This window comes from Sciurus carolinensis, chromosome 5 (assembly GCF_902686445.1).
Source record: "Sciurus carolinensis chromosome 5, mSciCar1.2, whole genome shotgun sequence".
NCBI classification, from domain to species: Eukaryota; Metazoa; Chordata; class Mammalia; order Rodentia; family Sciuridae; genus Sciurus; species Sciurus carolinensis.
In genome coordinates, this window is record NC_062217.1 from 68,382,363 (window position 1) to 68,397,896 (window position 15,534).

The following is a 15,534-nucleotide window of genomic DNA, read 5'->3' on the forward strand; positions in this document are numbered from 1 at the left end:
GAAATATTGCCAATTATTTGTCACATCCTCTTTTAACCTCTTGAATATCTTAACAATGCCATAGTTTGTTCTTCACATCATTTTATTTGATGAACAAAACCATTATCTAGAGAGGTCGGGCAGATGAGTAAACTGAGATCCAGAGAGGTTAAGGGATGTGCCCAAGGTTTCCATGAGGATGGATCCTGGTCTTGAACTCAGCTTTCTTCTTCTAAATATCTTGATCTTTCCATTATGTCATATTGTACCTAGAATTTTGAAGGTCTCTTGGGCCTGTGTAGCACAAGGTATGATTTTATGGTATTTTTTTCTTTTGGAATTATGACTGCAAAACCAGACTTTGATATGGCAAGAAACCACGAAGAGGACATGGATGCAACCTTGTCAACCTGCTGGGATCCTCCTGCAGACTTCTTTCCTTCCTGTTACCTTCAGAGTACACAACACTCAATATAAAACATTAGACACCAGAATTTATTATTATTTGCTTGCAAATAGCCTCGACCAAAGTTTTCAGTCTGGAAATGAAAATGGTCTACTGTCTAGGAAATCTGATTATTTTTCATTATTACATTACATCTGTATACTCTGGAGAAAAATTGAGAGACAGCATCTAACTTATTAAAATCAGATACTCAATGATATTAATTTTTGTCTGAATTGATATAATGTGTTGAAGTTAAACTTCTAGAAACTGTGTTTGTTTGCTAGATGAATTCCAAGTGTAACACATGATCTGAGAGTAACATAAGTGAATTTACCTTCTCTTGCAAATAATCATTTTACTTCAGATATTTGCTTTCAGAGAGTTTGTGGGGCAATGTGAGGAGAAAGAGGAGGTTAGAGTTAATTTTATTATTTGCTTCCTGTTCTAATCCTACAATAAAACTTCACCTTTCCAAAGTGCACAGATCAACACAGTATTGAAATACATGTCATGGATAATTGTGGTCAACTAGATTTACATGGTTCTTTGTAACTGTTTCTGTTATGTATCAATTTTTCAGTCTCAGTTTTTGCTACTTAAAGTTGACTTTGAGAGTTCATTCCTTCATATCCATTTGTTCTATTTCTGGAACTAGATTGTGATAAGAAACTGTCTTGTTCCTGTCATTCAGGTTCCCACAACTCTAAAAAAATCACCTAATCTAAAAGATGATCAATAAAGATTGTTGAGAACCTTACATTCCTAGAAGAGTATCCAGATTTAGGGTTTCTAACCTCTGAAAATTGAACTCTATCAACAAAATATTTTTATATATTGATTAAAACTTTTGAAGTGTTAGGTGTTCACTGTATGGTATTAAAACTTTTTATTTGTGCCATACCATTTTTTTCTTTCCAGAAGTTCTGAATGACAGTGTATATAGTCTCGCTGAGTTTGTTGTTATGGTTTGGATCTTTAATGGACCCTAAAGCTTATGTTTTAAACAATGCAGGAATGTTCAGAGGTGAAATAATTAAATTATGAGAGCTGTAACCCGCAGTGGATTAATCCTCTTGATAGATTAATAATTTGAATGGCTTATTGGACAGAAACTAGGTAGGTGGGGAGTGACTGGAGGAATTAGGTCATTAGGGATGTGACCTCAGGGTTTACATCTTCTCCCAGGCTCTTTTTTGTAACTCTCTTTGCTTCCCAGCAGCTGTGAGCTGACAGCTTTCCTCCACCATGTCCATTCACCATGATGTGCTGCCTCACTTCAGGCCCACAGCAATGGAGTTGGCCAACCCCAAACTGAACCTCTGAAATCATGAGTCCAAAAGAAGTTTTCCTCCTCTAAATTGTTCTTGTCAGGTACTTTGGTCACAAAGGCAATGGGGGCTCCTCTGCTAAGCATCAGGGAACTTTAATTCCCCAGTCTTATCTGGACTACAGTGAATCTAGTTTTTAGACAAGGGTTGTCCATTAAATGAAACAAATAAATGAACAAATCATAGGCTCACACTTTGAGGAAGCTGCTCCTTTGATATCCAGAGGTTTTACATGAATAGCTACAATCATCAGTGTGACAAGACCTTTTTATACAAGATACCTCAGACTGTTCAGATCCCTTCTGATCATTCCCATCCTGTAGCCTGGTAGCTCTAACCCACTCCCTCCACCAATGCCCTGAAAAGCGTTCCTTAAGGGACAACTGTCCCTGAAGAGCCTCTATCACATAACCAGGGCAAGAAGAACACCAGAGTGCCTCGGGGAGGATATACTGTAAGCAATTAAGAAAGATGTTACTAGTTCTTGCAGAAGACTATTTGTCCAGATTCATCATCTGAATAATTAAATGCAATGCCTTTGTTTCTAACTGTGTATGTAGTTTGGAAAAGAATGATAATGTTCAACTAAAAATAACTTTGAAATGTATATAGAAATCCCTCAGATGCCTAAATATTTGAGATGAGAACAGATGAGTAAAATAATTTAAAAATCAAACCTAGAATATACTTTTAGGATTTAGAGCAGAGGCTCTTTTATCATAGGCAGCTTGTCACTTTATGGGCACTTTCAGACCATAAAAAGGATGTATTATAATATTAAGAAGTATCATCATAGTAAGCAATATAGCAAAGTTGTGGGACACAAGGTTAATATGCAAAAATCAATTGCATTCTTGTACACCAGAAATGAACAATTGGAGTTTGAAATGAAAAACACAGTATCATTTACATTAGCAATAACAGAATGAAACAAAATATGTACAAGTTGTAATTAGGAAAATTATAAAACTCTGATGAAAGTATCGATCTTAGATTTTAAATTGTAATAGTGTGCCACATTAATTCAGGATGCAAATTATAGGGGAACTAGGGAGTAGGTATACAGAATTCTCTGAACTTCCCATTCAGGATTTTGGTAAACCTAAAACTGCTTAAAATGTAAAGCCTATTTAAAAAACTGCCACCCAAGGGATATTGTTTAGTCAGCTTTTTTGCTGTTCTGACTAAAAGACCTGACAAGAACAAATTTAGAGGAGGAAAAGTTAATTTGGGGCTCACCATTTCAGAGGTCTCAGGTCGTAGGCAGCAGGCTCCGTTCCTGGGGCTTGAGATGAGGCAGAACATCATGGCAGAAGGGTGTGGTGGAGGGAAGCAGTTCACAAGATGATCAGAAATCAGAGTTCTGTTCACCAGATACAAAATATATACCCCAAGGGCATGCCCCCAATGACCACCTCCTCCAGCCACACCATACCTGCCTACAGTTACCACCCAGTTAATACCATCAGGGGATTAATTCACTGCTTGGGTTAAAGCTCTCATAACCCAAACATTTCACCTCTAAACTTTCTTGCATTGCCTCACACATGAGCTTCTGGGGGACACCTCACATCCAAACCATAATAGATTATATGTAAAAATGTTGCTTTATTAAATATAGCCCATGGATGAAAATGTATCCCAAGAAGCAGTACAACATGTGCAGGTGATTCTGAGAAGCAACATGATGTAATGGATAAGATCCAGCTCTTAGAATCAAACAGATTGAGACTCCAATTTGAATGCTGTAATTTACAAAAGTAAATGTTTTCCTGGACTTATTCTCATCATCTGTAAAGCATGGGTAAGAACAGCTATCTCATTTAAGCGATCTTATACTGGAAAATCACATTAAAGCACTGAAGGACATACTGTAAATGTCCAATAACTATAATGTCCAATTCTTAATGTATGAAGCTACATTTAAGGGCCAGTTACATTTCAGAATCTAACAGAATAAAGTGAGAAATAAGAAAAGTTATTGGAAGAAAGTAAAAGTCATTATGCCAAAGAAGTTATTTGTTTGGCTATACATACATTCAAAAACCATTTAGTAGATTTATTAATCTACTTTTATAGGTTTTATTATTCTTATTTGTAATTGAAAATGCTTCAGAGATCATTTTCCAAATCTCTTTCTCTGTTTTAAAACCATTACTTATATTATCAATACCTCACATTTTGGATTTCAATAGAAATAGCTTTCTCTTGCATTTAAAGTTTGTGAAAAGGTTTACATTTACTATATTCATATATACACTCAAATATACTATATGTATACTATATATATATGTATATATATATGTATTTTAAAAAAAATATATATATATACTTTTTTCCCCAACTTAAAATGTGATGTAGTACAGTCTGGATTCAAAAAACTAAAATGGAACTCAGTGGTCACTCCTATCCTGGTTTTTGATGAGACAGTTGCTTTGCTGAAAGTATTTGCTGACGCATGAAGACACATGCTTTGAGCCATAGAGGAAGTTTTTAACTCTGTTGATTAAAGTAACAATTAGGTTCTTATTCCTCTTGTCTTGATACTTGGTATGAATCATTGTGGCAATAAGTTCAGGTTAAAAAACACCCACTTTTGTGGGAGTGTCTGGTAAGGAAACATGAAGTGTTTCTCTTCTCTAAAGTAGGTAAGGCATATTCATGAAAGTAGATTTAAAAGGTCATACATGTGGCTGGGGCTGGGGCTCAGTATCAGAGTGCATGCTTAGCATGTGTGAGGCATTGGGTTCGATCCTCAGCACCACATATAAGTAAATAAAATAAAGGTCCTTCAACAACTAAAAAATATTTAAGAAAGAAAAAGGTCATACAAAATTATCTTCATATCCCTAAGTATTATTATTCTAGATTTTGTTTTAAATCAAAACTTCTTAATAGTGTGGGCTGGGGATATAGCTCAGTTGGTAGAGTGCTTGCCTTGCAAGCATAAGGCCCTGGGTTCAATCCCCAGCACCACAAAAAACAAAACAAAACAAAACTTCTTAATAGTATATATGAAGGCAAGTGTGTGTGTGTGTGTGTGTGTGTGTGTGTGTGTGTGTGTTCCTGGGGACCCAGGGCCTCGTACATGCTAGGCCAGAGCTCTACCACTGAGCTACTTCTTCAACCCTTTTTTGCTTTTTACATTAGAGACGCAATTTTAATATATTGCTGAGGCTGGTCTTGAACTTGTGATCCTCCTGTCTCAGCCCCCTGAGGTGCTGGGATTATAGGCATGTGCCACAGCGCCCAGCTCTGTGAAGGTATCTTAATCATAGGTCAGCTATAAAATCTGGATATTCAAACATTCCCTTTGATTCTCAGCTACTGCATCTCAAAAGCAAGAATATTAAAAACTCTTCTGTCCACTTCACAAAATGTAATTGGAGAATTAAATTTAAAACAAAATTGTACATTTGCATGGTTATTATTTAATCTCCCCTCGAAAATGTGTGTTAATGACATTACTACTTAAAGGAAATAGGTATCAACTGAATAGCTATATTTTATAGAAAGTATATTTGATCTTTCAAGATAGGCATTTATTTTGAAATGAGTTTACATGTCTCTGCATTTTCTTCAACATGTGTGTATATATAAGGTGTAACAAATTAGTGAGGCTGGTTTCTCTGTGAATTTTAATTCTTCAGTGTATTCATCTAATAAGCTCTTGATTGTGTAATAGATGCTAGGGCCTGGGGCAGGATGCTGAGGATACAAAGAGAGAGGAGGCATAGCCCTATTCTTAGGGAGCTTATGGTGTAATGGTGAGAGATGAACATGCAAAAGCAATTACAATACTAAGGCGAGGCCATCAGAACCAGCATACACAGAAAGTGTACATGGACCCTCCCGTTGCAAGTGCAGTGAGTGGCAGCAGCAGAGAGTTCTTTAAGGAGGCATCCTTCCACGAGGTTTGGAAATACAGTAAAGGGCTCCAAAGTTGGAATAGAGTTGTGGTGATAAGAGTGTCCTAGGCAGTGGGACCAGACTGTACATGCAATGCCAAAGAGGCCTGAGCACACAATATGCACATCAGGTGCATGGTAATCTATCTTACTGTTTTCAATCTATGTAAGTTGAGGTTAGAGAAACTGAATGTGCTTTCACTAATATGAGTACCTGAAACATTTACTACAGGATGTTTTTACCAAATGAATCACTATCACAGTTCCTATTGTGGTTGATTTTTTTTTTTTTTAACCTTAGATCTCTAGAGTGGAAAGTGTCACTTATATTCCCATGGTTGACTCTTCAGTGATGGTTAAGAATTTCATCTTTCACCTGGACATTGCCTGGAGTCTTCACTTCAATCTTTGACTCATTTATCACTTTATCACTGGAGGTATCACAAGATAGCCTAGAGCTTTTATTTCTAAAGGAGAGTTGATTCTGTCATTCTCCTACCTAAAACATTCAGGAGTTCTCCATTGCTAGCAGGATTAAGTTTTATGTCTGCAGAAAATGTTCTTCACAAAGGGGCCTAGTAATTTTTTAAAAATCACTTTTTCCTCTGATCTCTTTCTTCTTCCAAACAGGTCAATTAAACTTACATCATCACAAATTACTCATTGTTCCCCCACATTTCTGACTCTTTTCTAACTCATGCCTTTTTGCCTGAAGTAATATCCCATGTTGAGATTAAACTTAACCTTCCATGGTAGGCACCCCCAGTGGGACAGGAGCAGAGGGAGAAGGGAGGCAGCTAAGGTAATAGGTGTGGGCCAAGTGATAGAAAATTGCAAATGCTGTGCTAAGAGGTCTTGGTTTTCTTCTGTATTCACAGTACTCAAAAATTCTGTCTAAAGTACTCCAAAGAGGAAAGACTATCTTACCCTTTACTTTGAGTTTTGGAGGCCTGACTGAAGTGGCTATCTCAAAAAAAAAAAAAAAAAAAAAAAAAAAATTTGAAGTCTCTTTTCATATTTTTGCATTCCACTGTGCATTCTCCTACTAGTTTTATACAAAAGCAATATTTTAAGATTTTGCCATCAAGCAAAATTGAATTTTGATCATGTTATCCTGGAGTTTTCAATTTCCCTGGCACATTGCCAGGTCTCTAAGAAATATGTATTCCAGCTTGGGGACACACCTGGGTGATGGAGAACCACTGGTAGATTTGAAGAAGTCAGTGGCAGCAACCAACTTGTGGCTAAATGTTTTCAGCACATAAAAGAAATGGAATAGTATAGTTGAGTTTTGGGAAGGTCACCCTGGAAGATGAGTTGGAGGCTTGAGAATGTAAGCGGAAGAATGACCAGGTCAAGGTTTCAGTGGGCTGATTACAGAAAGTGCTGAGGAAAATTCCCAGTTCTTGGCTTTGGTATTTGAGTAGATATTATTATTATTTATTTAGAGAGATACAAAAATAGATCATTTTCAATTCTGAACATGAAAGTGTGAGATGAGTTTGGGATATACAGGTGGAGACATCCAATAGAAAACTGACTATAAGTCTAGAAATCAGGAAATAAGTCTCTCCCTCTCTGTTTCTTTCTCTCTTCATTTGGAAATCATAACTCTATAAGTGGAAATTAAAACCATGGAATACAGAAATTACCCAGGGAAATAATACAGAGTCAGAGGGAGAAATTGTTTCATTGAAGAAAAATAAAAACAAAAGAGAGGTCCCAAATGAAAGCAGAATTAGTAAGGTAGAATAAAGAAAGACCTCTGAAAGACCATTAACTCTGTAAACGAATTTAGAGACCTCCTAACACATTTTCCTTACTTGGTGGATTAAGAAGTCAAGACTTAAGAACAGCAAATGATTGCTTTAAGAAACTTGTTTCACTGTCTCATTCTGATTGGTGTTCTTAGGTCAAGTTTTACCTATGAAATTTGCCATGTTAATCTTGCATCCACCATGGCACAAATAGCAAGGTGTTTTGTAAGCAGTGGTTACCTAAGAGGGTATGTGTATTGCTCAAGATTGAAACCAGGGTCTTATGCATGCTAGACAAGCACTGTATCACTGAGTTATACCCCCAATACAATATATTTTTAAAGAAAAAAAATACCTAGTTACTTCTTGGAAATAGTAAGATGACAACTTTATTTTGAACAGATAAAATTCAAATGGAAGCCTAATATGGTAATTTTTAAAAAATCATAGCAACTGTATATTAAAGTACCAATGAAAAAATAAATTGATCACACAGTGAAGGTAAGTTTCATTACTGTTTCCCAGACATCTCTTCCAGGTAGAAGAATTACTTGTGGCATTCATTCACTCTGCTTAGAACTACTTTCTTTACTCCTAGAGATCTCTTTCCCAAGTGCTATTTGGTGACAGAGCCCTGATCCTCCCATTTTGATATGACACCCAGTCCTGTCTTCCCCGAATATCCTAGAACTAGAACTCTAGTCATAAATATGAGAAGTGATAGTGAAAGAGTTCAGATCTGCTTCTGCTATAAGTGGATGCATGCAGCTTTAAGCAGATGACAACTCTGTACTTTTCCATGCATTCACAGGGGACCACAAGGTATTAAAATTCGATAGAAGTCTGCTTGGGAGTTCCAGGATAAAATGGAAACAGTGCATTGTTGTGCTTAGAAAGTCAGAAGATCAACGGCTCCCCATGAACAGAACCCATTTTCTACACTACATTTGTATCCTCTGGAAAAGAAAAGCTGAAGCATTTAGAATGTTGTCTGGGCTTAATTTTTCAGGTGTTAAAAGCGGTGGGCTCAGTTCTATGCTATTGTTCGCTAAATAATGATTAGGTTGAGTAAAGCAGCATTTGCCTTTTTAAAATACAAGTGAACCATTCTCTGAGTCTGATAAAACTGAAAGTGGCTGCCTGCCAGAGATTTGTGCAGCTTACTGGCTTTGGTGGGTGGAAAAAATTGCACAGACCAATGGGAAGGACATACCACTCCCTCCTCCAATATGTGCCTGTGTTGCCTCCCCAGAAATGCTGGACAGATGGTGAAGATCACCTTGGTGGTGTTTTCCTTCAGAAATCCAGGTCTGTGTGCAGGGAGCCTCCAAGGAAAGGGAGTCTCAGCACAGGGGTGCCCGTGGACGTGGAAGTCAGACTGCTGTGCTGAGGTCTACCTTGGCGTGTGGCAAGTATGAGAAAGCACATATCACAATGCTCATGACAGAAGTTCACAGTGTCAAAGAAGATGAGGGAGAGCCGGAGAAGTTAATGACTTATGTTAAAAAATCTAAATGCCCAGAGGAAATTAACTGGTATTCTGCAATTAACTTAAAAAAAGACTCTTCAGTTGAAAAACACGATCTTAATATAGACATCAATAGTTTGAATTCCATTCATAGTTACTGCCTTCTGTGAAAATTATCTTATTGTCCTAATAATGAGTTTGGGGTAGTAAGCTGCATTATTTTTTTGGGGGGGGGATGACAATATTTCAAAGAAAATAAAGTGAGAGTGCAAGAAAGACAAAGCAGAGAAAATAATATCTTTGATATCTTGCTTTTTACATTGCAGTCAAATGACTATCACAAATGACCTTGGTGCTGCAGATGGGTTTAGGTTGCTTTGAAATAACAATAAAATAATTTCCTTATTGTTACAGATTTCATGGTGCACAGCGATGACATGGACTAAGTAGTAGTAATTCACTGTAAAAATAGCTCTGAAAAAATATCAGAAACACATGGGCAATGTGGGGAGATCTTTTCTACCATTAATCAAATTTTCCTCTCTAATCATTTTTCTAATGCTTATCAAGATGTACCACCCTGCACACAGGTGAAGAGGGAAGATGAAGTACTGGAAGCATCCTACCTGGTTTTACTCATCTCCCAAAATAGACCTCAAGTAGGCACTTTCCTCCCACTTATTCTGAAATCCTCCACTGATGTCCTCATGCAGAGGATGCAGAAAGGGATTCCTAAGAATTCATAAACAAATGGAATGCAATTGAACTCTGAGAATTTACTTATGAAGTCAATGAAGAAGAAATCAGAGTTATGTCAAGTTACCTTAAAGGCAGAATGTTTTTCAGGTCTGTGGAATTAATAGTGTCCAAGTTGAATGAATTAAGGTTGTTAAAGATATTTTCAATATTAAGGCAAAGGATGGGGAGGATCCCAGTGGCCAAAAATGATAAGTCCTCTTCCAAAACACCTGGGGCCAGAAGACATCAGAATTTCAGCTGCATGGGTGAGGACATCAGTACTGCAGCACTGGATGCCTCAGGCTACCTTAGACTAATGATGTTATGAATTCAATTTAATGACTACTTTTCCTTTGATCCTAACCTCCATGACAAGCTTCTGTTTATGATTTGGCTTCCCATGTAGGGGAGGAGTACTGGTTATGCCAGTTCAGATTTTAGGGACTTCACAATGAGCCTATATGTAGTTAGATTCTGGTATACAACTGCTCTCCAGTTTGATTATTGGGGCTTTACATGGAGAGTTTGTATTCATACTTCATACCCTGAAAATATTTGGATTTTGATCCTGAGATGCTGAGGGTGAAAATGTTATTGCTGTGAGGACCCTCAGAGGCTGCCAGTCTGTCTTCATTTACTGATCTCGCCAGAGATAAAGGGCACGTATTCCTATGCTGTAAGAGCCATTGGACTTCATCCTTTGTTAGTTCAGCAACAGTGGAGACACTGATTCTGAAAGTTGGGTGCCAAATTACCAGGAAGAACAAGGAGTGCTTACAGAAAGTAAGACAAATAGCCTTCGTCAATTAATACAATTCCAGCAGTGCTTGATAATTGATCTATCAGCTCTGCTTTATTTTTGGAAGCACTTGGGAAGTTATTGAATTGATTTCATTCCGTTTTGTGTTACAGTCATTTAAACACATGTTGCAACTGTCTTAACAGTCCATGGCTAAGAGCTGATGTGAAGTCTCTGGGATCACAAGAGACTAGTCCCTTTAGTTGTGTATTTTCCTCTAGTTACAAGCTGCTGGGCTGGGAGGGAACAGACACAGAGGAGGTGGAACGCTGGATTTAATCAGGGTTGAGATTTTACCAAACAAGCATTCAAAGGGAGCACTCCACAATGGCACCAAAGGTGTGTCGGGAAGTTCTTACAAAGATCATGATCATCCAGGATTTCCCTTTTTCCGCCCAGGTTAAGGAGGGAAGGGAGGTAACAAGAGGAGTGGGGGTGGGGAGAAAAGCAGGGAGGGGCAGTGGACTGTTGGCCTCAGGGAGGCCGTAGTAGGATAGATGGAGTAGTGGTGCTGCAGGTGTGATCTGCAAAGATGGGAAGTGGTAGTGGGAAAGCAGGGTGCTTGAAATTGAGAAAATTCACAGGTGCCGGTGCCAGGCAAATGTAGGTTCAAAGCCAGCCTCTGACACTTGCTATGTTATGATGCCAATTGCTTAGCCTCTCTCTGTCTCAGGCCTTTTTTTTTAAGAAAAAAAATCTTTTTCATTTCTAAAGTGTGAATAGTAATGTCTACTTTATGAAAAAGCTGCAAAGATCAAGTGCTGAAATGGATGTAAAGAACCTACCACAGTGAATAGTAATGTGCGATGCTTTAGTAAATGTCAGTGCTTGCATTTCTACTAAGCAGTAAATGCTTTGAAAGCAGGAGCATCACACACACACACACACACACACACACACACACACACACACTTGATGAAACAAACATTTGCTGAAAGAGAGCAGAGAGCTGGGCCCTTATGCTGTGGAAGTAGGTGGGTGAGTTTGATCTAGAGGTTTCTCAGGATTTCCCCAAACAACTGGGGACCTGGGCTGGGTTTATCTGGGCTTGGGAGGTTGAGATGAGGGGAGCTTCGACACAGTGGGCAGGAGTAGGGACAAGTAACACACAGTTTTACTTCTGAGATTTGGTTTTCATCAATCACTATTCACAATTCTGTTTGAGGGAGACACATGCAACCTGAAATTCTGATGAGCAGTGTTTGGTTTTTTAAATGTGTAAGGAATACTTTTGAAAAAAAATTACTCTGTGTTGTTCTTTTTAGGAACACTTAATTAAGACATACTCTGTGGGATCCTTGGAAAATGTTTTTGGCATATGTGTATCATAAGGAGTGGTTTCTTTAGTTACTCACTGATAAGCAAATGGAGTCAGTAGACATTTCCTGAAAGTTCACTGAACCCAGGCACTTCCCCAGGGTGGGGCAGAGGGTGGTGGCTCTGTCTTTGGTACTCAGATCATTAAAGAGTCTCCAAACTGTGTAACCACAGTAACCTTGCTGGAAACAGTCCCCTGTAGACTCAGCATTCAGACAGACTTGAGACATATTTATGACACACATAGGAGATGCTCGGTTTGAGAGACAAGTGAGCAGTCATGGGAACAAACCAAAGCAAAAGAAAATCAGACCCAAATTGAAGACAAAGCCAATCCATCAATGGATGGATTCACAGAAGGAGCCATGCTTTGAGAGAGGATGTTGAGGAATTCAAGGAACAAAGCTCATCAGGGAACAAAGAAGACAAGGACAAGGAGTTCTGCCAGCACAGAGCCATGTGCTTGGGAGAGGAACAGACCTATTTTCTGTGTGATTTAGGTAATGAGAAATGCAGATGATCCAACTGTCAAATTGTTCCTGAGAGATCCTAAACTCATGCACAAGGTCACTGGCAGATAGCACCATGTGGAAGGAGAAAGTTGTACTTGGAGAACTCAGGAGGAAAGGGGTGCTGAGGTGCTGCACAAGGTTCAGACCACAGGGGCTGCTCCAGCCAGTCTGCAGGAAGCCTTGGGAAAGTGGTGGGGACAGTGCAGACCAGAGTTAGACTTCTTCGTGAAGGGGTTTAATCCTTTTTCTAGTAACAGGAATTCTGGCAGTTGTGTGCTGTGTCAGGTACTCATTATATTTAACTTGCTAATGACTGATAGTCTTATTACATCAAACTTCAAAAAAATAAAAGTCTGCAATAAGAACCAACCTGGCATTTCATAATTTTATATTTTTCTTCTAACCATTATGTGTATTAGTCACTGCACTGGAAAGCAGTACAAAGATAGATGTGCCAAAAGTGCTAGAGAAAACATGTCAACATTCAAAGAAAAAATAATGAAAAGTGTTTCTGTTTTAATACCACAAATAAAAGTCAGTCTTCCCCAGTTCTTCTCAAGGGTACCCAGCATCTCCATTCCCTGGACACATCCATGCTGGCTATTGGATCTGATCCTGCCATAGGCTACAAATGTAATGAAAGCTTCATTTAGGTCTAAGTCTGGTGTCTGTGATATGTAGACAAATCAGTTAGGTATCCATGTCATGGGTCACTGAACTGAGGGCTTCCTCGCAATCTTCATCTGTGTTTTTCTAATTTTCGTATTTTTGTAGTGTGGGTTTCTTCTTTTCAGATCCTCACTGTTCCTGGCCCTTGCCTTTTACCAAAGTCACTTGGTTAATTTCTGAACGCATTGCTTGACCCTGGTCATCTCTTTCTCTTTGGGTATTAGAATTCTCCTATTATCCCTTATCTTCCTATCTTCCTCATCAGATGAGAAAGATCTAACTCCCCAGTTGGCTGGATGATGTTCAGGAATAGTTTCCCGATTCCCCATCATGGGCAAACTACTGGTAAGAAAACCCAAGGCCTGCAAACTTGAACTGAAGGGTCAGTGAGAAAACCTGGCTGTGACATGAGGGTTAGTTAGGGAACCTGAAATGTAATATTCTTCCTGGCACAAAGGACTCTGTTGACCTCCAGGCTCAATGACTTAGGACAGCTCTGGACAGTTTCCAGACCCCACTTGCAAGTGCATGGAGCAAAGCTTCTAATTCTGCTAGGCTGAGTCAGTCATTGGTACTTAGATGGGTGTGGCTGAGAACACAGATGGCAGGTAATAATTAGGGGAGGTTGTGATTGGGCTGAGACAGGCTGAAATTGACAGCTGTGGTTCTGATTCACATGTCAGGCACCCATTTCCCCAAGGACCGTGGAAATAACACCATCTCCATCTCGTGCCACGTTGTATGTGTGTATGAGTGTGTATGTGTGGAGTGTGTGTATGTTTCTCTTTCTTTATTCCTTAGTTATTAACAGACCATGTTGAATAATTAGATTCTTAATGCTATTTTCCAAAGGTTTATGAATGACTAACCCAATGTACATTTACCCTTGGATGATTCTTGTTGCTGAACTCCACTCTCCTAAGGACCCTTCTATGCAGCTGCCTGAAGAGTCAGGTGACTTCTCCTGTTCCTTGGACATCAGGACTTAGGCTCATCCCTGCAGGGCCTGTCACAGAATGTGGAACAGCCCTGGCCGAAGGCTCCCAGCTGTTGTTAGACTCACCATTACTTGCCCACCAATCACAAAAAACAGACTGGCCATGTCACTGCCACCAATTGCCTCTACCACTAGCTTGTATTGCAGCACCTAGATTACATTTGGAAATGAGGAGTGGTAGGGTCCACCACTAGAATAAGTGTACTACCTGCTGCAATTCCTTGAGGTATGACCATTGTCTTCTCTCTCTTTTTTTTTTTTTGCGGTGCTGGGGATCGAACCCAAGGCCTTGTGCTTGCAAGGCAAGCACTCTATTGACTGAGCTATCTCCCCAGCCCCATTGTCTTCTCTTGGGCTCGGTAGCACTGCAGCCAATTGTTTATCACTGTTAGTTGTGATTGTGTAAGAAATATTCTTCCTTTTAAACCTTCTTAGTCACATCAGAAACATTTGACTATAACTAACAGCTCTGGTCTCTCTCCCTTTCCTTTTTTCTCTCTTTTCCCCTTCTTCCTTTCTCTTCCTTTTATGCCTTTATTTTTAAGTTTGAAATAAACAGATTGGAAGTTTGAGTCACCTTCTAGCTAGGACAGGTTATTTCAAGATGGAATTGGAAAGCTCTGGTTTAAATCATCCCTAGTCATAATTTGTGTCTTTAAACCCCTGAGATCTCGTCTCTCTCTCTCTCTCTTTATCAAAATATCTATATTTCTAGAGTGGGATAAGGAATCAAAGCTTGTGGTTAGAATCTTTTCTAATTAACATTCATCTAAAGCATCACTTTATAAAGTATAGTCTTAATATGGCCTGCACGGGGTTACCAGAGATGCGTGCTTAAATGGCAGGCATCTGATTGTGGATTGAGAATCAGGATGATCCCCCCCGCCCCACTGCAGCCCCTGCTGTGCTCCCCAGCTTTTGAAAGCACATTAGATTTCAGGAACCCTTCATAGGAAGGGTTTGTAAACCACAGTGCATCATGCAACATAAAGGATTTCTTCAAACGTGTAGGTCATGAGAGGTAAGCATATCTGGGAACCACTTCAAATTCCTTATGAGTATTAAAATTATGAGTGAATAAAAATGGAAGGGTAGAAAGAGATGAGCATGTAAAAATATCGGTAAGTAGTTATATGTCAGTTTGTATTTCCTTTTTATTCCTATCTTGAGTCCTCTATCTTATCCATTTTTAAAAGACATTAAATCTCTTTTCCATTAAAACTTGCTAACCTGTTAGAACCCAAACAGCTGTCGGTCTTCCAGAATAATTAAGTTGTTTTGAATTCAACAATATTTTTCAAAATACTGTTCTAACGAACACAAGTTCATGAACTATCTTTTTTTTTTTTTTTTTTGGTACCAGGGATGATTGAACTCAGGGGTACTCAGGGGCACTCAGGGGCACTGAGTCATACCCCCAATCCTATCTTGTATTTTGTTTAGAGACAGGATCTCACTGAGTTGCTTAGTGCCTCACTTTTGCCGAGACTAATCTTGAACTTGGGATCCTCCTGCCTCAGCTTCCCGAGCCACTGAGATTATAGGCTCATGAATTATCTTTACAACCAGAAACCCCCAACCCAGTTTGCAAATGATGTTCCCATTATTTGAGCT